The sequence below is a fragment of the Triturus cristatus genome, chromosome 7 (assembly GCF_964204655.1).
Source record: "Triturus cristatus chromosome 7, aTriCri1.1, whole genome shotgun sequence".
In the NCBI taxonomy this organism is placed as follows: domain Eukaryota; kingdom Metazoa; phylum Chordata; class Amphibia; order Caudata; family Salamandridae; genus Triturus; species Triturus cristatus.
The window spans coordinates 1,364,676,303-1,364,690,531 of NC_140590.1; the positions used below are offsets into that span (position 1 = coordinate 1,364,676,303).

The 14,229-nt window shown below is 42.8% G+C and overlaps 1 protein-coding gene across 1 annotated transcript in view; it reads right to left on the reverse strand.

Moving 5' to 3' along the window:
* LOC146812069 (sulfotransferase 1A1-like) overlaps positions 1–13,842 on the reverse strand; it is a 95,385-nt gene extending 81,543 nt beyond the window's left edge. The window contains exon 1 of the mRNA XM_085614553.1: positions 13,688–13,842. The gene's annotated coding sequence lies outside the window, so the exon portion shown is untranslated. The remainder of the gene's footprint in view (positions 1–13,687) is intronic.
* Between the last annotated feature and the right edge of the window lie 387 nt (positions 13,843–14,229).

The window sequence follows — 14,229 nt, forward strand, 5'->3', positions numbered from 1 at the left end:
TATAGACCTGGTTGGTTCTCTGGGTAAAGTAATTCTTGATGCCATAGATCAGATCTATGTATTATGAAACAGTATGACAAAGGCAGTCGGCCTGGCTTATATACTGTGAAAAGCATTTGCTAAACCCAACAGGCTTTTTAGTGTGTGTTTTCATTACGCTGTGTTAGAGGCTGGAGATAAAAATTGTATTACATTAAATCTCATAAATTAACATAATAGGCAATCATTTTTGTGTTATTTATGCCCTCTGACAAGCATTTGGAGGTAAAGACTTTAAACGTGAAAATCCGTGTTACTTCCTTTTCAGAGCAGTTGCGTTTTGTTTTTCCAACTTTAGTTTTGTACCTATTTGCAATTTTATGACTGTGTGTACCATGGTTGCAGGTTTATGTGCAATACTGGAGGTCTCAGCTCAGTTGGTTTGGTGTCGAAGCAATGGTAAAAGTTGTAGGTCTTAATAGTTCATTGGGAAAAGTTATGTCAAATTCCATAGCTTTGATCTGTTAATTATGCAAAACCATGACACAGCCTGTAGGTCTGACTTACCAATTGCCAAAAGCATGTTCTACAGCAATAGGATTTTAAGGACAGATTGGTATTGCACTGTGCTAGAGGTATTTGGCCTCAGGGAATCCCACATATGGCAGTAATAGGCAAGGGTTTAGGTGATGATTATCCTCTTTGAAATAACTTGTGGGTAGAACATTTGCTCTGTAATAATTCAACCTAGAACCTCTTCAGGAGGCCTGACAGGCTTAGTTGTCTGTCAGGATCTAAAAATGAAATAAAAATATGTTCAAAAAGGGACATTTAGAGTGAGAGATGACTGCACAGATTTATTCCCCAATTGAAATGCATTCAGCTTTCTTTCTCACATAAACCAATGTGCGGAGCTTTATTGGTGTTTCATTAATTTACCTTACATTAACCAACGCACTGATTTCTCAAACCATAGTTACTGTATACTAACCCAGATAGTGAACGCAAATCAATAAAACGTGTGTGAACCAGTGCAGAAAACACAAACACACATCCAATATGTTTAATATTTATAACAATGTAGTTGCTATGTGAAGCATTATGATTTATTTAAACTAATATGTTTTACATAGCAGTAGTTCAATTTTCCTAATTGATGGGTACCGTGGCAATAAAAACTGAGGAAGTGGTAATGTGGTACTGCAAAGCAATACAACATGGTTTTAGTTTGCAGCAAAACATTATTAAGATCACGCAGAGTGCTTCTAAGTGACATTCTCCGAATTGATCACCAGGTGGCAGTGCAACCGTGTACATCATAAAAAAACAGGATTTATGTAGCTGTAAACTTCACTGGTACATTTCTAGAAGGTTGAATCGATCTGATAACACTTCTTTGCGGGAAGGTGTAGGACGGTGACGGAGGTGCTCGCGGAAGTCCACTGTGAGTCCGTGCACCCTGAGGAGTACTAGAGAGACCGAAAAGACAATTAGGGTAGAACGAGAAGAGGTGAAAGCAGGTGAATTAGCCTCCCTCACGCCGTGAAAGTAACAAATCCCTAGGAGGAAAGATGCTGGGTCGTGGAGGAGAGCAGATCGTGGGATTAGTTTTATTTTGCACCCTACTAACTCTCTGTCCCTTTAACCTCTTCAGTGCCCATGACGAGCTGGACTCGTCATGGGCCGCGGTGGCGCTGTGCCCATGACGAGTCCAGCTCGTCATAAACCCCGCCCGCTAATGCAACGGCCGGCGCAGGGCGGGGAAAGGGGCGGGCACTGAAGGGGTTAAGAAATCTTTATTGGGCCATGCATGGCCTTAAAATATAAAGGGACCACGGTTGAATATACGATCTCCGACAAGAAATAAAATAACACAATAGATAAAATAGATAAGTATGGTCCGCATCAGTTACAGTTACTAGAAAAAGCAATAATAACATTTCATATTAAAACGGCATTACCGTTCGAGGGAAGCCGAACAGCAGCAGGGCAAGAGCAGATGGTATTGGAAGCGGGACCACTGGACCCGAACTTCGGGGGGGGGGGCTGAGATCTTCTGTCAAAGGTATTGTAAGGGACAGTGGGCTTGTTGATCTGTCTTTCTTTTAGAGATTTGGACACATCAACAGTCTCCTCAATATGGTAAATAGTAGTGAAATTTGAGCCTCAATCTGGCCCTAAAATAATATAATGTGAAAGTGGGCTTTCTGGGGCATACCTAGGCCTAATTGTCTTGACTGTGTCCTAAAACATCTTACTATCGTTCCCTGTAGTGGCAGGTTCCAATGCTCCCAATCCTTCTCATGTAGGGCCTCCTTCCTGGATCTAAGAGCGGATTTGTAAGCAGAGCGGGCGGTCCAGACCTCAGCGAAGGACTTGCAGAGTGGGTATCATTACGTGCCTCAGTTTCTGATTCGCTGCCGAGCACTGCTCATCAAACCATCGCGGGTCCCCCTTTATCACATTGGGAACGTCTTAGCAAAACTGCATGATGCTCTGTATAAAACTGTTGTAATGAGGTAGAATAGAGTCCCTGCTTACTTCGGCCAAACAATACAGAAATAGCCCCTGATGCTGCTTCAAAAGTGTAGTGAGGATATTAACAGGATCCTCGTCTGCTACGTTGTTGCTCTAGGTACTGATTCCGGTGCTGCATTTGGGGTCTGATCGATACCCCGTGTTTATTATATTTGGAACCGTCTGCATTAGGCAATTGACTAATATATGAGCACTATAAACTCTACACACTGAATATTTTACGAGCAAATTGTTCATGGGACACATTTGAAGTGAAGAGTGAGATCCGCAACCTATTGTGAACTGTGGACTGATATATAGACCGATACCACTAGCTGTGACATTGCTCACATTGCACCTTGCCCTGAAGAAGTCCAGTGTGTTGGATGAAACGCGTTGGCTGTTTGAGTGTCATATATATATAAGAACTCTTGAAACAACATTCAAAATAAAAAAGATTTGTACAAAAATTAGAAACCTGTTCCGTCTGGACTTTTGATTTTGTTTACAGATGCTACTTGGTGCACCTTTCGATATAATCAATAATTGAAGCAAGGCCATGGCCTCTAAAAGAAGGTAGGGATCACTCATCCCCTTTAAAAGTGTCTGCAAGGCTAACTAGATCATGAGCGGATAGATATTTGGCCTGCTCTGTCCCCCTGTTATCACAAATCTTTCCATGTGAGACCTGCCAACTTAGCATTAAAGTCCCCGTTCAGCAGGTTTAGTGACTGCTGTTTTGGGCCACCCATTGCAGACTGCAATTTGGATAAAAAATGAAACAGCTGCATAAAATGAACACATACATTATTAGTAAAATCATTATCATAAAAATGATTTAAATAAAAAGCAAATTGGGATAGCTTGTCCTAAATATTTAGGTTTACGAAAACCGATGATCCAGTATTGATGACCGTTACTTCTACATGAAGACTTTATTTGACCCATATCAAAAGTCCTCCCATAGCTCTTCCTTGAGGAGGAGGAATAGCTTGACTCGAGTAGCATGCATATCCATCACAGGGGGTAATAGCTCATGTCTTGTGTAGGGCTATGTCAAGATTCTTACTTGAATTTCCCCGGATACTTCACAGGAGCAGAATGATGACTTTTCCCAATGCCTCTCTGAGTTTTCCTCCACGCTCCCAATAGTTTTTTCTAGGAAGAATGAAGGAACTCCCACAGGGGAAAGGGGGATGGGTTAGAGAAGAGACAGCCTCATTTTCTTTTCTTGTGTGCCTTCTCTGAACCGCTACTTCTAGTCTCTTTTTTTTGCGTTTCAGTATTTTTTGACACTGTAACATAAATAAACAAATTACTAAGGCTCAAACAATTTTTGACAACTCTACCTGTAAATTTTCTATTCCTGAGTTTACGTACCCTTTTTAGACTGGGCTATTGCCTCTCTTCTATGGTCTTTTAGGATGTGCTTTCTATTTACTGACACCTTTGAACACAATAAACAAATTACTCAGGTCTAGACAATTCTTTACTGTCAGCTGTGTATTTTCTTTATATTAATTATTTCATACCCTTTAGACTGGACTAAGTCTCTCTTTTTTGTCTTGATAGTGTGTAATATTCTCTCCAAATGAACTTTCATAAAACTGTTCTTTTTAACACTCTATTTATAGCTTTAACGAGTGCTACGCTTTTAAAACTAAACTCTTACTTTCTTTTAACAGGTGCCCAAGGAAAGCAAATAGCTTGATTTGCACTGTGATTTTCTGGTAAGTAGTTTTTTAAAATATAACTACTCTCATATGTATAACATTGTTGGAAACGAACACTCTTTTCTTTCTTTTAACAGCTGCCTAAGTGAAGTGAAAATGCTTGACTGGCAACAAAATTCTGGTGAGTATTCTCGGTCAAGAAACAACCCTCAACTTTACATTTCTATATTACAGTACTTGCGTGACTGGAGCTTCCTCTCGCTGACAGAATGCTCTGAGGTTGAATTAAAGGTCAGCTGGTGCCATGGACGGCTAAACTCTGCATAGTTTGAATAAACCTGAACTCTGCCCGACGTGTAGTGTTAACCTAACACTGCCGTCGGTATCCGCAAAACAAAACTACGGACTGCTCTGCTCTAAACGCGGACGACTCTTGAAGCGCAGCTCCTTCTCCAACGGCTTTTGGTGAAGTGCAAGCAGCTGCGGGGGAGCGCGAGCCTCAAGCGTTGCTCAGGGTCTTGCGCTCAAAACAGCAAAGCTGAAGCGCTGATCTCAGCGCTTTCAAGCATTTTGGAAGAGCGCAAGCGGTACAGCTCTGTCCAGGACAAGTGATGTCCTTTACTGCCATAAATAGAGGTAGCCCCCACTAGGCAATCATTTTGGGGGCTTTTAGCTTGGGTCCTGACAGGCTACTATGTTGTACTTTCTGATGAGAGAACGCCCACCAGGTTTGTTAATTTCACCCTTGAGGCCCACAATGTTCCATATAAGTTTAGAAAATGTTTCACCAGCACTGGGGTCAGTGGATTCAACCTTAGTATGCGAGGAAGTCAAGCTGGTGCCATGGACAGTAGGAGAATGTGTCTCATTAGGGATTCAATCGATTCTTGAGAGGACATCAAATGTTTAGCAGTAGGGATTGAAAAAAGAGCAGATGGACTTTGTGGGGAGTCTGTATCACTTTGAGTGAGGGCTCTGAGTGGCAACCCAGTTGGATGAGTGGCTGACAGCTGTAATGAGTGAAAACGCCAGGGGTATTAATTAAGTCGGAATAAGCCATTGGAGAGCCCCAAGAGTGGGTATTTCTCTGAGTTTGATGACTCAAGGGTTTATAGAAATACACTAAAGGAACCCTGGTAAAATTACTCCTCAGGTCAGGATGCACAGGAGCTCCAAATCATAACTTGTGAACTAGGAATGGGAATCTAAAGTTCACTATTATTAAGACGCAGGAAGAGTTAGCAGGATCAGGCCCTATCTATGCACATCTTCATACAATTAGGATGTCTTTGGTGTGATAAATAGGCAACACTTTGTAACCCACTGAGAACAGGATTTGTGAGTCTGATTAATACCTGAACCTCTGCTATTTTCTGCTCATGTTTTAATACCTAAGACTGCTAGAAATTATTTTGTTTTAATATTTTATTAGCACTCTGGTGGTGAACCGTGTTGTATAGTGGGAGGCAGCAGAAGAACAAAAGGAGGATCGGACATTTTAAGTAGCTTAATACTTGTAGCAACTTTTGCTTCTCTCTCACCTGCACGTTTTTCACTTTCCTGGACTTCACAGGAGATAGTCTCTCCTAGGCTGTGTTTAGAGCCAGCTCAACAGCACAGAAGCCCTGCCTCTTTCAGCCCAGAAGGCTCTCACTACACCATAGAGACTTGTAAAAGCCTCAGCCATATGCCCGGTAAAGCTTGCTACCACTCAATGTATCTGACTACCTTGCCTAGCAAATGCCAAGCATATGGTTATAGACTCGGCTTCCCCAGTACCCTCAGGGAGGGCATCCTTGGTGTCAAGGGATACAGGGTTGTTGGTTAATAAGGGTACCCAGCATTAGTCAAACACCCCCTGGCTAATGCTCCTCCTTAATTGCAGATCATTATCCAAACACAGTCTAGACCTATTTACCCTGCTTGAAGACCAGCAACCCGCAGCTCTGTTTCTCACTAAAACCTGACTGAACCAGGACAGCAGGCCATACATTACGATTGCGCTCCCCCTTGGATGTGCGATCAAAAGAAACACTCAAGTTGTAAATAAAATGGGAGGGGTTGCCATGGTTTTTAAAGATAATTTGAATTTAGGGTCTCCCCATTAACCATTGAAGGCTGTGAAAATCAGATGTTTTCTATGAATTTTTCACACTCATTTACATTCTCAGGCTTTCTTCTCCATAGACCTCCTGGTTCTGCCACAAAATCCGCATTGACCATCCCCGAAATCATTGCATTTGATAGTCTGCATTCAGTGGATTTCACACTGCAGGGGGATTTGAAAATCCACCTTGATGACAATTCCTGCACTCAGCATCAAACCTGTTAAACGATTAAGCAGCAATCCAGCTGGTACAGTTAGTTACATATCCCACACACAATAAAGGACATATACTGGACCCCATTTTTACTAACCTGGCTAATTTGACTATACATGATCCCTGACCTGTACCCTGGACAGACAATTTTCTGTTCAAGTTTACCATCACAAAGAGAGCAATAGTTAACCCAGTCCCAATTGTCCAAAGTTGAGCAGACAGTGATCCAAACTTGACTTTCCATGGTGGAAAGAGGTACTGTAGTCTTTAGTATGTATTCAGGAGGGTGTGGTTTACCCTGGCTATTGGGCATTTGAGAAATAGATTGAGTCATCTTTAGAAATGTGATCCCAAGAAAAATGCAAAAGTCTCCCCGAACTAGAACCATCATCTCATGGTTTACACCTGAGATAAGGAAACTTAAGAAAGAATGTAAAAGGAAGGAAAGGAAATGGAGGGCACACTATAATGAAGAGGGGAAGACCATCTATAAAAAAAGCATTGAAAACCTTTCAGCATGCAATCAGGAAAGCTAGGATTGCTGGCTTTGCTAAGAGGATCTTCCAGTCCTCAAAGCTTCCAAAGAAATCTATATGATTGTAAACTCCTTCTTGAAACCCAAAGTTGCTGGAGCAGCCCCCCCCCCTCTTTTCAGGGAAGATTGTGAGGACCTTGCAAATTTAAATTACCAAGGTCAATCTTATTTATGACTCCCTGATTCAGTTCAGCACTTTGCCACCAAAGGATGTCCACTAAAAAGTCATGCCATTCCTACCCTTTTGACTTTCTCCCAGCTAAGCTGCAATGTCATCAGGGAAGTAGCAAACACAATTAAATCTGGATCACGCGTAGATCCAGCCCCTATTGACATTATGCTGAAAGGAGGAGATATGATTTTACCAGTCTTGACCACCCTGTACAATTTGTTGCTGGAAGAGGGACAAGTCCCTGACTACTTGAAACGTGTTTATCAGCCCATTATTGAAAAAAACCTTCCTTAGGCCCTGATAAGGCAGAGATTTATAGACCAATATCTCTGCTCCCATGGGTCAGTAAGATCACAGAGAAACTGGTCAAAAATATCTGTCCATTTTTTCGGAAGCTCACAGCCCAAACCGGTTTCCGTCCCAGATACTGTACAGAGAAAGCTCTCCTACTGGCCACAGAAGATCTCAGGAAAGTATTAGATCACGGGGGCTCAGCTGCACTCATTCTTCTTGATTTGAGCGCAGCCTTCGATACTGTTCCCCACTCTATACTTCGACATATGCTAATGCACTCGGAATCACAGTCAAAGTGTTAAACTGGTTGTCCTCCTTCCTAGATAGCAGGAAAGGACCCTGCCTGTCGCATACCTATCAGCTCAAGTGTGGAGTACCTCAGGGCTCATCCTTGAGCCCTACTCTCTTTAACAAGTACGTATGCCCCTTAGCGGATATCATCTTCTCAGCTGGTTTCACTATGGCATCGTATCTTTGGCACCTAATATCAGCCTCACTACAGCAAATATGTCTATCTGCTTGGAGCAAGTGAACAACTGGATGTCCGCTAGTTGCCTCAAATTATATAGGGACAAGACCAAGATTATGGTGTTTGGGTAAAAAGTCTCACCCTCTGGGGCCATCCTAGCTGGCCCCCATGTTTGGGGGACCGCCCTTCCCCAAAAATGAAAGTTAAGAGCCTGGGAGTTCTCTTGGATAAAGACCTAACCATGACTTCCCAGGTCAAGAAGGTAGCAGGTTCCTGCTTTGACCTTCTAAGAGCCCTCAGGAAGAAGATCAGATGGCTCCATGCGGAAACCCAAAGAATACTGATACAAGGTCTCAATCTGTCACGGTTACTGTGTCAATTTGCTTTATCTGTGAAGCCCTGGGTATGTTACCAGGAAGCTGCATATTATTGTGCTGCAACCAGAGTCCTGCTGAGCATTCTGCATGTTCAGCCTTGTGTAGCCTCCATTGGCTACCAGCAAAAAAAGGATAGAATTTAAAACACTCTGCATTGTACACAAAGTAAAACATGCTCAGAGTCCACATATCATTAATCATCTCTTCGTCCTGTACAACAAATCACTAGATCTAAGGTTGAACAATCGCTTTCTTCTGGCTGCCCTCAGAATCAATGGAGCCAGAAGTGGAGGGTAATCTTTCACCTATCTAGCATCTAAACTCTGGAATTGCCTCACTATTCAACTAAGAGCCAATGGCAATTTGCTGACCTGCAGAAGACAGCTAAAGACCCATCTGTTCACATAAGCAGCGTATTTTCTCTCACGACTACTGTTAGTGCTGGGAAGCCCTTTTCTGGGTAACCATACGCTCTAGAAGAACCTATAACATAGCATAATTAGCCAGTACAACGTTTTATTAAACAACTCCTCGTAGGATTCATTCTGCCCTTTTACATCATAACGAAGAAACCCCAATTAACATTGCCACATAGGGACATGAGGCAGGGGAAAGATTTACAACAGCATGTTCGGGTGCAGGTAGTAAAGATCCGACTGATGATGCTTTCCTAGGTGAACACTGCTGGGTAGACTCCACACCTTTGTCTGTAACTTCAGGGGTATCTTTTTGTGCACTGCTCAAAGGTTGACCTTCGAGGGGTTGCTCCACCGATCAGATCATCCTGGGCAGAGCTGTGTGCAGGTGCAGTGAAAACAGTTGACGGAGCTGGGGCCACAGGATAGGACTGATTAGAAAATCCTGTACAGGCATAGCTGGTCGATAGACGTTGGCATCACAGATTCAGATAGACAAACAAGGGCAGGCATGAAATGACACCAATTTGGCTTCCAATGGCATCTAGGCGCAAAATATTTTAGCCATGTTCTGAGCCACTTGAAATGACCCACAGTGAGGTGTGCCAGGCTATCTTGGGTCAAATATGGTGTGCCATCCTCCTCTGAAGGTGACGTTAGTTGAGAGGAGTTGCGACACACCAACTCCGCAATCCTGTAATGATACCTCTCATCTGGAAATGGTGTTGTTACTGGGCTTAAGATGGGTGCCTAGCTTGGTTTTCCTGGGAGGCATGTGTGTAGAGGCATTGTGAGCCAGGGAAGAAGACTTCGTAAGGTTAGGGGAAATTGGAGTTTAGTGAAATGGACCCGTGGGTTCAGCTTTAATAGATCTAGGGGTGAGAACTACAGCCGGCAAGTTTCATAGGCCAATCCCAAGGCCATGGTCAGTGCTTAGAGATAGGCTCCTCTCAGTTAGAGCAATTTCTGTGTTTATGACACACATGGCTAGCTCAAGCATGTGATCACTGAAGGTGCCTTTGGCGGCAGCGGGAGGGGTAGCAGCAGGACCACAACTCGTTATTTTCTTCTTGCCCATGTCTACATCCGTTAATTAAACACGTAGAGTGTCAGTGCTCGCCTAAGCCTAGCTGGTGTACAGGGTGCAGAATATAAGAGAGACACAGGAATCTTCTGAGGCAATTAAATTGGCAAGAGAAACAGTACATTCTGGTGTGATGAACAAAGAGATGTGGCTCCTCCCAGCCTCTTCCAGATGATGGCGGGCGAAGACGGGCCTGGTCTTGGCACCCAACTCAATTTAGCGCCCCAGAGGTGGTAAGGATGTTGCACTGGATTGCGCCATTGCACAGAGGTCAAGCTTTTGAGAGATTGTGCACCTAATAACGAGGCATTATACTCACAGTTGCAGGACATGTGCAGCATGGACAAGTAAGACAACTTCCAGAATGTAATCTCAATAAGGTTAAGGCATATGACGGATCTGCCCCAGTGTAAATTTGAGCTGGTGTGGGTGGCACTTATTTTTCTGATTAGGAATTTCCTGAGAGCAACAGAGAGATAAATGCACAAAGGGGAAAGAAAAAGAAAGACAGAGAAATCATCACAAAGGGAGTAGAATGGTGCCTGCAGTTGTGAGATAAAGGTGAGGGGGTTGTCTAGTATAGAGGTGGGTGAGCCAACAATTTAACAGGGAGAGTCAAGCCAAGGGACTCGTTCTGATCTTAAAGCCAGTGCACAAGCCCAGCCCTGATAATATTTGCTAGGCAAATCATTAAACAAACATCACATAAAATATGAAAAGGTCCCTTCAAAATTCAAAAAAGTGTACTTATATAACTTATGGATGCTTTGATGTTATATGTCACATTATAGCACTGCAGTAAGTACTTATTAAAAGTGAACAAAAATGCAAGACACTTGCCATGTAAACTCTTTACATAGCCCAGATTATTGTTGAGTAACATTATAGTCTATTAGATCAAATACACTACATTTTTGTAGAGCTGGTATTCTGAGCTCACATATTTGAAAGTGCTTTCATAGATCATAACAAAGAAAAAGGAGTTTTGGTAACATAAAATGTTTGCTTAAGATCACAAAATTTAAGCAGGAAGGTGCAATTAATTCAGGTTTTTTGGTTTCATTTTGTACAAATCAGCCAGTAAATGGGTAGCTAGTTTTCTTTTCTTATGCTAGGGCTTTGTTTTTGCCTCATGTTTTTTGCAGTTTTTATATAATGCAAATTCGACCCTAAGGTATTGGAGTGCTTGACATGAGCACCAGTTACATTACCAAGGTCAAATCGATTATTTATAGACACAGCAGATTAAGCGATTTGCACAGAAACAAAGGATGCTGAGCCTACATCAGAGACTCGAACCTGGTTCACCAGTTCCAACGTTGCCAGCTCTGACCTTAACGCTGCATCCTGGGTGGAGGTAGGGAAGCAGGCAGAATCCACATGAAAGCTCTGCTCGATATGCACTCAAGGTTCCAACAGGACCTCGAGCTGAGCCAGGCTTCAGGTTCGAGTCTGGCTCAAGCTTTCAGTGGCTCGCCCATCTCTAGTCTGGTAGTGGATAAAACAGGAAGGAGGTGGAAAGAAGACTGCACAGTCTGGTATTCAGCATGCTGGCATTTAATAGCACCAGTCACAGGCTTTTGAGCACAGCTTTGGGCACAGGCACTTATTCTTTCACAAATTAAGTACTGATTCTGCCTCCTCTACCTCAAAGATGTAGTTCAGATTCCACACTGTGCCCCCCTTTGTCTAGTACATGTTTCTTAAGATTTCACAGATACCTGATGCAGAATGCACTGGGAAGGAGCTATGAAGGGTACTAGTAGGAGTAGGTTATATTAAAACCCCGAATTGTGTTAGGTGGGAGAGATTCCTACACATTTCACAATCTGCATTATATATTCCACTGCAAGCATCAACCTGAATTATATCAGGACACACGGCTACAGAGAAGGATCCACTTTAAAAGTTCTGCACATATCTGTAGAGCTCAAAGGAGTCCAGAAAATGAAAATACCCCACACTTGAACTATACATCAAATCGCACACCGAGCACTCAAGGCAGGCAAATCTGGCCTTCCCTAGGAGAGTTTCCATCACCCTTTCATCCTTTTTACATCCATCCTTTCAACCTTTTATCTATTCCGTCCCTCATCTGTAAATCTCTTTACATTTCCATTCATAAAGCCATCCATCCTTTCATATATACATCCACCCTTTCATGCATGCAACAATGATTATAATCTAGTATGCATCTATCCATTCTTTAACCCATCCATCCTTCACTCTTCTCCAGCTATGCGTTCTTCACATTCCATTCATTCACCCTTTAACCTATTTATTCTTCCAATCTTCAATCCATCATTTCACTATTCCACGTCCTTCCTTTCACCTTTCCATCTTGCCTATTACCTTTTATTCCTCATTTCCTTCCAAGTTTCTTTCCTTCTACCCTTCTTTTTTCATGCAGTTCTCTTTCCTCGATCTACCGATCTTTTGACTCTCAGTCTTTGCTTCCCTTTATGCCTCATGCTTTTTCTATTTGTCCCTCTCTCAATGTGTTTTCTCTATTTTCCTCATTTCATTATTTTTCTTTCTTTAGTTCCTTGCTCTGTGTCAGCTCACCGTCCACGCCGCTCTCTCATGTTATTGTTTAACAGTATTAGTTATGATCTCTTTGTCACAGATAAAAGAGGCCCAGAAATAACTAGTTAACATTTTTGTGGAACCACATTCACTGGCTCATTAGGCCAGGCGGTAGTCCCCGCTTAGGCTGCTTAACTGGGGCTTCCCTACACTGCTGGTAGAGCTGACTAGTGCCTAATTTGAGCCAGTATGTAGTAATCTGCTCCTTCTGTAATGCATCTCCCTTGCCCTGGTTCTCTGCCTGATGCTCTAGCTATATGATGTCATTTAGAATGTTACGGATGTTTGTACTTGAAGGGGGAGCAGTTGGAGAAGATGGCCTGAGCAGCCAGGAGGCTGCTCCTGGTGGGGCATACATTGAGACACATAATGGAACTTATTAAGTTGTAACTTCATGAATAAACAACTTACAAGAGCTGTCTACGATACATCATTGATTTCTACATTGGCGACGATTTAAAAGGAGAAGAACTTACGCGTGGAGAAAAGAAGAATATTTGGCAGCAACTGGAACTGAAGGTACTAATATTACTAAAGACATTGAACTATTTAAACTATCTGGCACCCACTCCACCAGTGACCCTGACAACGGTCGCCCTAAATAATTCTATGTGCCAGATCCACTTGTGTGTGAGACCGTAAAGTTTATCTGCAGAGAGCTTTGTGATTGGAGACAGACATCCAGCCTTGGTGTTAAATGGCTAAGCAAAGAACACTGTGTTGATGACTGTTGGCAATAATTGGACCCCGTGTAAGGAGTCTGTGCATCAAGAGCAGTAATTGTAAAGCGCTGCAACATTTAGGTACTGACCCTGGAACCAAGGTGATCGAGAGCAAAGACTCAACACAGAGCCATTTATAAACATTGTCTGCACAGCTGTCACTGATAAGCAGCAGTTAAGTAGTTGAACAAAGTTGCACTTTACGACCCACCACTAGATGTTTTTCGGGGGGGGGGGCAAATATCGAGCCCTGGTGTGAAGTCATCAAAGTGCCGTGAAGATTCACACCTTAAATCGGGGGCAAGGATCGGACCCTGGTGTAATGTTTGGACTAATTTCTATTTTGATGGTGAAGATTGGGCCTGGGAAGTGCTAAATCCAAGACTAATTGACTGGAGAGCGTGTGCACAGGAGTGTCCCAGTGACCCTATTGTGGTGATTTTGGTCCGTGATTTGATGTTTAACTTGGGATTATTCAGCGTTGTGGCTGTTGGGAGTGTACACACTATTTTCAAATATACTGGCAGCGCGAGCAATCCTACCTGCCATACACGCGCTGTCTTCTGTAACGCTGCACCCTCAAACCTGCGGAGTAACACCCAGCTGCATCGACACAGCAGGAGCCAACCGGCTCAGCGTTTGGTGCATGCTGCCATCTTTTGGTTGGCAGAAGGCACAACTTTTCTCCATTTACACATTAAAACTTAGGTATGATGGGCTGTGACTAATAAAGTTGTTCCTTTTAAAAAAAAAAAGGAAAAAACGTTATCGACGCGGGGGCAGCTCACGTCACGACGGGAAGATGCCATCCCCTGTGTACTTCATAAGAAGGTATTTGGTTGAATATGTCGTACGGCTTTGTTGGACAAGCGTGTCCTTGGTAAAATCCAAACATCGATTACTGGCTCATATATTTTAAATGTGGAATTGAGATTTAAATATGTCAAGACTTTGTAATAAATAGTTAGCTATGTGAGGATCGTCAATTAGTCAGAGAGCCAAGAAACACGAACTATATGAATTACGAAAATGTATAGATAAATAAGCAAGGGAGATAAAAGGGGCACAGCGCCATCTGGTGGCT